The sequence below is a fragment of the Theobroma umbraticum genome, unplaced genomic scaffold, assembly GCF_002168275.2.
Source record: "Theobroma umbraticum cultivar Fairchild unplaced genomic scaffold, ASM216827v3 scaffold_95.0, whole genome shotgun sequence".
Classification (NCBI taxonomy): Eukaryota; Viridiplantae; Streptophyta; class Magnoliopsida; order Malvales; family Malvaceae; genus Theobroma; species Theobroma umbraticum.
Genome location: NW_018397257.1, coordinates 2,355,115 through 2,362,411, shown reverse-complemented (window position 1 = coordinate 2,362,411; position 7,297 = coordinate 2,355,115). Strand labels below are relative to the sequence as shown.

The 7,297-nt window shown below is 27.8% G+C and overlaps 1 pseudogene; it reads left to right on the top strand.

The window, feature by feature from the left end:
- Positions 1-4,792, top strand: part of LOC110412289 (feruloyl CoA ortho-hydroxylase 1-like) — a 7,880-nt pseudogene extending 3,088 nt beyond the window's left edge.
- Positions 4,793-7,297: the final 2,505 nt, after the last annotated feature.

Sequence of the window (7,297 nt, the reverse complement as noted above, 5' to 3'; positions counted from 1 at the left end):
AAGTGGAAATGTATGTATTTTCTTTTTGGAATAGTCAAGAGAAATATATATGGGCTTATTTTTAAAAAGTAATCAGCCTATATAGAAGTATGTGGATTTTGACAAAACAACCAGTTTGAAGATATTGTCACCTAAATTAATGATTCATCCCTTCTTTTCAAAAAAGAGAAAAACGATTCATCTGAGTTTAAAGACTTTATTCCACTTTGATTTATTAATACACATATGTGAATTCAACTTAGGTGTTTTTGTTTCTGTCAAATTGTGTAATTAATCTTTATACATGGTTAAAATTGTGAATTAAATCATTATATAATAATTAATTTACAAAAATTGAATTGCTCGTTCCCTTTTATTTTTTAATAAAGTAATAATTCATTAAAATTGAGGAAATGGAAGATTCACCTCATATATACAAAAACTTACTCTAAACAACAATTTAGAGATATAAGGAGCTTAAATTGAAAGCATTAAGATGTGGAGAGGGTAATGTATTCTCCCGATGATTATATAACTATAGGGTACTCTTTTTCCCTTTCTATGGCTTTTTCTTAATGGGTTTCTTCATGGGAAGGTTTTTAACAAGGCTCTGAGTTAGGTATAAAGAGGGGGTCTAAGATACATATATATATATATATTTTATGTTAATTTATTAATTAAAAATTAAAAAACAATACTATTAAATTATGATTACGACAATATTAGTTTGATACTCTCATAGACAAAATCAATGTGTTTCATATTCATATTAAAATTGCTTTCAAAATGGCAACATTACTTTTTCATGTTCTTTTATTTTTTTTAATAATATTTTGCTGGGATTTGACCTTATGCTCAAACATGAAAATAATTAAGCAATTAAAATATAACGCAGTGGAATAATAAACTAGCATTTAATAAGAAAAGTAGTCGAATCCTACAAGATTAACGTTTGTGTTTTTCATGTAACTTTCAAATAACTTATAAGTTTAAAAGTTATATATCCTACTCTAGATATCATAATCAAGTGCCAATTAAATCCAAAAGGCTTGTGATGGAACAAAAACACGAAAAGAGAATAAGGCGGTTTGAAATCCTGCAATCGAAATTTTTGCTTCTTCACCTTTTGGATTTGTCAAATCTTCAGTTAGCCAAGTGTTTGCCCTCTTATGATAATCCACATAGTAACTAAATAAGACATTTTCAAAGGTAAGATTTTTTTTTATTTCTGTTAGCAAGTTTTGTTTCTAAAACCAAAAGAACCAAAAGTTCTTCTTATTTTTTGTCAAACGAAAAAAACTATTTTTTTTTCTTATTTTATGAAATGAATGAGAAGTGACTAGAAGCTTAGACTTTTAGTTTGCTAACATAATATATTTATATAGCCAAATTAAGTTATAACCGTAAATACAACAGTTGCAATTTAATTTAATTAAGTCTCTGTGAACTTAATTAATTTTTTACTTTATTTTGGTCTATTCTTATTAAGTCCAACGTAATTAATTATCCTTATTTAATCCCAATCATATCACTTAATGTATATGACCCATTAAGTTTTTAACATGTTGGCAATAAATGTAAATCTTAATCAAATATCAATTTGATAATTGATTTATATTTATAGATCGCGAGCAGTATCTAGCAATACATCATGACCACCTAAATGTTAGAGAGTCAATTAAAGAATTTAACAAAATCCTTCAGTGATAAGCCTCTCAGTACAATACGATCCTTTCATCAAATATCCGAGATATATCATTAAGAATGGCTCGGTGTGTACTTATGACATTTCATATTAGTTCTTATAATTTATGACTAACTTTATAAATTTAAGAAACTAAGTTTCCTCAAATTCATCATGCTTTGACCAAAGACTTTATACAAGTTAATCAATAATCGAGAACAAGTGAGATACATCCCCTCATATCACTTGAGGTAATAAATCCTCTTTTGACTACTCATTCACCTTTACATGCCTTATGACATACCCAAAAATATTCTGTTTAAGCATCTGGTCACCTTCAAACCTGTAAAGGTGAAATCAAAGTATGTCATTCCCCATACAAGATGACCTGGTGTCTTAAGTTTGAAGACTAGTTACATGACTTTCACACGAAAACATATTTCATAGACACTTGAGTGAAATTCCAAACGAAGTTCTTATAGTGGGTCATGTTTAGTGAACTTGTTCTTTAACAAACACCCACATGTTATTCTCAAGTATCTTATATACTTCAATTTATGAGATTGATTGCTTACTTCTTACGTAAAGAGGTTTAACATGTACTAGTTTTTGAGCATTGTCAATGCTTTATCTTGACAATATAATGACTAAGAACAATTTAAGGAATATGACTTTGATACATAATGATCTCATAATTGTAACAACCTTACAATTCTCATACAAGGCTTTTATATTTCATGGGCTTCATCCAATTAATACTTAATAACTCCTTATTATTGTACTAACATGAAGGAAAACCTCTATCACATATACTTTTGACATTAAATATAAATTAACTGACAATATATATCCCTTAACTAATCCAATTGGTTCAAGAGTATATACCAACTTATTTTACCAACCACAGTAAGCTTTGAGTAAAATTTATTTTCTTTGCTTAATTGTTGTTGACAGTAAAAGGTTTTTAATGCTTTCGTCACCTAACTACTTTGTAATCAATACACAGTAAATATATTTTATTTAAAGGTTGAAAAATATATATAAACATCAATAGTCAAGTGAAAATTTATATATTTTCTTTTCGTGATAGTCAACAGAAAAATATACACGTTTCCTTTTAATAGTTAATCGGATAATATAAAAGTACGAGGATTTTGACAAAACAACCCATTTGAAGATATCGTTCACTTAATTAACGATTCATCCCAATTTACAAAATTATTTTTCATTTAGATTAATTAAGGGTCAAAGTAATCAATTAGTCTCTGTACTATGGGATTTTTGACAATTTAATCCTTCTATCTTAAAATTGGTAAATTTAATCTCTTTACTATGAGATTTTGTATAATCGAGTTCCTCCCCTTGGCGCTATCTAATTTCATTGTTATTGTTATTGACATATTGCTAACGTGATGCTAATGTGTCAAACTTTTCAGGCATGGCGATGACATGGATCTAAAATGTTGACGTGGTAATGATGACATGGCATTGACATGCTGATGTGGCAATAATAACGTAATAGACTCAAAAATTTATTTAAACCACATCATTGGAATTAAATTGGACAAACTTTTAGAGTATACAACCTACATTGAACAAAATTCAATAATTCAAAAATTAAATTGAACAAAGATCTATAGTACAAGAACTACATTGGGTAATTTTAATTTTTTTTATTTAATATTGCAATTTTTTATTACATTTGTATGACTAAAAAATGAGTGAAAAGGTTGAACTTATATGTAAGGATTCATTTTCTTTGTTATATATGTTCATGAATCCTCCATTAACGTGATTATTCCTAGGAGATTGATTGATTGATTGATTTATTATTATTATTATTATTATCAATTGAATGTGACATTGTTACACTCAAATTTAAATCAATCAAGATTTAATAATATTTTACTATTAAAATAAATGGTAAAATATCCTCACCTTTTTAAGTTTTAATCCAAATTCCAAGCAAATTAATTAATTTTCAAAAAGATTCTCCATCTCAAAAAAGCAAATATCGTTAATGGAGATTAAGAAAAGACTAGAATGCACTTTTTTTATTAATTTTAAAAATTATTATTATATTTTTTAAAAAATTAAGAAAAAGGAGAGCACTAGTGCTTCCTTAGGGAACCTGATCGGGGCTCCCATCTAGGGAGGTTTTTCTAATTAATAAAAAAATTAATAAAATTATATAATAATAACTTTAAAATTTAATCAAGGGTAAAATTATTTTTTTTCTCTTGTCACGTTATCAAATTGACGAAAACACTAACTGTTGATTAACGGCTGAATCTAAGTGTTGAGTTGAAAAATAATTTTTTGAGGTGGAATATCTATTTTAAAAACTAATAAACTTCTGTATAGTTTCAATCAAAACTAAAGAGGATAAGGGTATTTTACCTTAGAATAAATGATGTAAATAGTGGTCTATGGGAAATTGGAGCATGAAACTTGACCTTTTGTTAATGCGTTGTTTTCCTCATTTTAGACTAATTCGCCATGCTCCATTCTAGTATAAAATAACTGTACATTGGCAACATTGATAGGGTCAGTTTATCTTAAAATAAATGATTCCCGGTAATTTGTTATTAAAGGGCGACGTGTGGAAAAAGTTTCCACTAGTTTTTGGATTGTTTGTCTAAATCTTACTCTATATATTAATTCTTGGTTTGCAATTAGGAGTTTCTAAATTAAGTTTAACTTTGATCATTTTATCGCAAGGTTATTAAATACCAATACTTAGATCTGTAATCAATATCATTAATATAACCCATTATAATCCATTGATTTTATTTTTTACTCTATAATCGATAAATATAAGTCACCAGGTTACCTTCTAATTAAAATTAAATTAAAAAAGAGAGGGCTAGACGGAAGGAGGACTCCCTTTCTCTTCTGCTTCTTCCTTATTTCTTCTTATTAAACTTTGCTATTCACAGGTGCACGCTCTTCCTCAGTCTTTCACGCCCCCAAGCACCCACTGCTCTTCCTCGATCTTCCATGCCCCGCGTCACGCCCCAAAGCACCCAATTCTCTTCCTCAGTTGATCTCCCACCCCCACCTTCACGCCCCAAAGCACCCGACCCTCTTCCTCAGTCTCCCACGCCAACCTTCGTGATTATTCTTTAAATGTCAATAAGTATAACTTCATTATACTTTAAATGGAAATAATTAAGATGGGCCGGAAAGTTGAAATTAACTTTCTTAAATTTTCAACGTAAACATGTAAGAATAAAAGGTAAAGAGTCTCATATCATTCATCTTAAAATAGAAATTTCGATATTTTATTTTATTTTTAATATTTTAAAGTAATTTGTATCTCTGAAATTAGCTACTACAAAATTATTATACAAAAGATATAATTTCACACAATAAAAATAAAATATTAATTCAAAAGAAATCAAATTTTTAAAATTTTTGAGAATAAGAATAAAAACATATAATATTTGATATAAAGCAGCTAAAATGTACGTAATTAACTTAAAATAAGTTATAATAATTTTTAATGTAGTGGAATGTAATAATAGGTATAGTTTAACGTAAATAAGTAAGATGCATCCTTAAAATTGAAACCAACCTTTCTAGGGTCTTAAAGAAAACGTACAAGCATAAAGGTAAAAAGTCATATCATTTATTGTAGAAAAGAAATTCATTATTTAGTTTTTCTTTTAAAAATATTTTTGAAGTAATTTGTATCCTTGAAACTAGGTGTCATGAATTCTTAAACCAAATATTAACTTCACACAATAAAATAAAATGTTAATATTAAAAAAATAATTTTTAAATTTTAACATTAATGTGTAAGAATAAAAATAAAAATACAAAAATCTTATGTAAAATGAGTAAAAAGTATCATAATCAACTTAAAATAAATTATAATAATTTTAAACAATTGAAAGGTAAAAACTGTAAATAAGTCAGATGCACCATAAAGTTCAAATTAGTTTTTTTTTTTTAAATCTTTCAAGTAAATGTGTAAAAAAAAAAGGTAAAAAGTTATACAATTTATTGTAAAATAAAAAAACAACGTTTCATTTTAAAAAATACTTTAAAATAATTTGTATATTCCTCAAATAAGCTACTTTAGAATCATTACATAGAAATTTTAATTTCACGCAGCAAAATAAAATGTTAATATTAAAAAAATATTTTTAAAAATTTTAATGTAAATGTGTGAAAGTAAGGATAAAAATACATAACATCTTACACAATTTGCTTAGAAAATATTCTAATCAACTTGAAACAAATTGTAATGATTTTATACCTGATAAAAGGTAAAAATAAGAATAACCTGATTATAGTTAACGTATATACATAAGATGTATGGTAAAGCTGAAATTAGTCTTTTTAAAATAGTAATGTGTAATGGGTGATAGAGGTAATGTTTGAGGTGGGAGCTAGGTCTACCTTCACACATAAACTTTACACTCATTTCCTGATTGAAGAAGCTTGTTTTACGATTCTTCCTTTGTGTACGTAACAAACCAAAACCTATGTGCACTATTTATAGAAGTGTTTAGAATATAGAGATAGTATATGTTTTTTAAATCTACATAAATTAAATTTAAATGTAATTAATTTTTATTTAAATTTAAATAAATTAAATTTAAATGTAATGGATTATTATGTAGATAATCTTCATTTAAATTTAAACAAATTAAATTTAAATTTATATCCTATTCCCAAAGTTTTTCAATTATTCAATTAAGAAATATAAGAACAATATTTAACATTAATTAAATATTTGCTAATTATTCACAAATAATTAACATAGTTGCATGCGATGTCGACGCACCACATCTCAATGCAACAGTATAATTACTTGCATTTTATGTTAACACCTGATCTATTTGAAAATTTAGAAATGATTTGATCTTCAATGGAAAAACATGGGATGTTATTCAATTGTTTGACATCATCATCAAGTTAAGTGTGGCTGTTCGGGCAAAGTCTAGGTGGCCACATATTAAGAACTCAATTGAGGATTTAATTAGGTATCCTGAAAATTTATCCAAGAATTTTGCAACGTGAAGAAAGATGATTAAGTGTTAAGTGGAATGGTCCACCACTGAGGTGGCTGAAATTTAATGTGGATGGAGCTCACTCAAGCAATTCTAGGCAAGCTGGCATTGGGGAGTCCTTCAAAATAACCTTGGTGTAATTAAAGCCAAATTCTCTAAGGCAGTTGGAATTGGTGATTCGAATTTGCCAGAATTATTGGCTATCCATGAAGCTTTTTTTGTTTTTGCTTTTTGTGTGCAATTTAATTCTATGAAATTACTGATTGAGAGTGACTCAATTAATGCAGTATTATGGTCTACTAGCCATGAGAATATAGACAGCTGATTAATAATTTGAAACGACTGCAAGAGAAAATCAATCATTGGAAAATCAGGTATGTCTTGCGTGAGGCCAGTGGTGTTGCTGGTGTTCTTGCAAAGGAGGGGATCCAAAGGAGTAGTGATTTATTAGAAGGTTATGAGTAGGAGCTTAAAGATGCTGAGGTGGAATTAAAGGTGGCGGACAATGTACAAGCCAGATTTGAGATGGAATAGGACTCAGTTTTTTATGAAACAGGGTGCTTGAGGGTGACGAAGTGTTTCAAGTTTGGAAAGAGTCCAAGCCGTGTAGTTG